Source organism: Rutidosis leptorrhynchoides, chromosome 7, assembly GCF_046630445.1.
Source record: "Rutidosis leptorrhynchoides isolate AG116_Rl617_1_P2 chromosome 7, CSIRO_AGI_Rlap_v1, whole genome shotgun sequence".
Taxonomy (NCBI): domain Eukaryota; kingdom Viridiplantae; phylum Streptophyta; class Magnoliopsida; order Asterales; family Asteraceae; genus Rutidosis; species Rutidosis leptorrhynchoides.
The window spans coordinates 247,492,378-247,494,782 of record NC_092339.1 but is presented as its reverse complement, the minus strand read 5'-3'; positions in this window follow the sequence as shown (position 1 = coordinate 247,494,782).

The window sequence follows — 2,405 nt, the reverse complement described above, 5'->3', positions numbered from 1 at the left end:
ACCACCAACAAAATCACTGTGTTATTTTCTGTGTTGAGCGAGCAAAAAAATTTGGAAACCACCGCAATCATCATAAACTGCAAACTGCTATATTTAATTCGCTGCTTTACCTATATATTTTTTTAATACATAAACGCTGGCCAAATTGAATATCATCAGGGTCTTTGTAAACATATTATAAAAATAGGACGGGACACATGTGATAGAGGAGGGACGGTTGGAGTTTTATGGCTGACAAAAGGGCAAGGAGTGGGAACTTGTTTCATTATTAAAACTGCTATGCTTCAAATCCTTGTTGGGCCATTTATTTTTTTTAGTGAACTAGTAACTTAGGCCAAACTATTGCAACAACTTAGGCTTCTACTTTTGAAAAAGAAGTGGGCCGAGACCCAGCTTGTAATAGTGTTGTTGCTATAACGTATTTCTTGTATGCTGATGACAACAAAATTGGTTGATGAAAATGGTGACATAAAATGATGATGGCATGATTAAATGATGATGATAATTTGATAGATAACTAGATGATAGTTTAAGTATGATGATGATGTGGTAACCATATGATATAGATGAGATAATGATACGATATAGATGATGATGATGAGATCTTGGAATGATAAGGATAATAGGTTGATTAGGAAGAATAATGAATGGGTATGATGATGATAAAATGGGTATTATGATGATCATGATGGAGTAACGGTGATGATATAAGGATGTTACCGGGTTAGCGGGAGGTCGCGGGTTCAAACCCGGACTTGGGCATTTTTTTAGGGCTACTCCTTTGAGGTAGTTTTTATTTCTACTCTTATTATTATTATTATTATTATTATTATTATTATTATTATTATTATTATTATTATTATTATTATTATTATTATTATTATTATTATTATTATTTTCATTATTATTATGATTATTATTAATGCTGTTATTGTTAGTCTTGTAATTAATATTATTACTAATATCATATTTATATTTATAAGAATTAGAAATACTATTATCATTAGTATTTTTATTATTAATATTATCATAAATTTTATCATTTAAGTATTATTATTATTATGATTATTATTATTATTATTATGAATATGATTATTATTACTATTCTGATTACGAAAATAACATAAATTATTATTATTATCATTAACATTAATATTAGTATCAACTCATTATTATTATTATTATTATTATTATTATTATTATTATTATTATTATTATTATTATTATTATTATTATTATTATTATTATTATTATTATTATTAATATCAATATAAGTATTAGTATTACTACTATTATTATTATTTTTATTAAAACTACCTTTATATCAAAAATTAACATTTTTACTAAAGTTATTTAAATCTCAGTTAGGTTAGTATTATTATTATGAATATTATTTATATAAATACTTACATATAACAAACTATCGGTTTTTAATATAATACTAAACATATATTATATATATAGATAGATATATTAATATGACTGAATGAATAAATATTAAGTACTTTAAATATATATATACAGCATAGATATATATAACATATAACTTAAGATATAATACATATAAATAAAGTATATGTAATAAATAAAGTTTAGTATAAAAATTTATATAACTACAAGCAAATAAAAATTATATAATTAAATTTGGAGATTTCTATTATATGTTTTAATAGAAATACAATTAATATAGGTTCGTGAATCCGAAGCCAACCCTGCATTGTTCAATGTCGTCATATATATTTTTACTACAAAATACAATATTGTGAGTTCATTACTCCCTTTTTAAATGCTTTTGCTATATATATTTTTCGGACTGAGAATACATGCGTTGCTTTTATAAATATTTTACGAAATAGACACAAGTACTTAAAATTACATTCTATGGTTGGATTATTAAACCGAATATCGCCCTTCAAGTCTGGTAACGTAAGAATTTAGGGAAATGGCCCCTGATTGACGCGAATCCTAAAGATAGATCTAAGGACCTTGACAAGTCCCATTCGGGGTACGAATGCTTTAGTACTTCGAGATTATTATACAGACGAGAATTTCTGTTTTGGGGATATTCTATGCATTAAGTTAACGTCGGTTACCAGGTGTTCAATCCATATGAATGATTTTTGTCTCTATGCATGGGATGTATATTTATGAGAAATGAAATGGAAATCTTGTGGTCTCTTAAAAATTATGAAATGATTATTTATGATAAACTAATGAACTCACCAACCTTTTTGGTTGACACTTGAAAGCCTGTTTATTCTCAGGTACGAAAGAAATCTTCCGCTATGCATTTGTTCATCTTAGAGATATTACTTGGAGTCATTCATGGCATATTTTAAAAGACGTTGCATTCGAGTCATCGAGTTCATCAAGAATATTATGAATTCATTTATAATTTAGATATA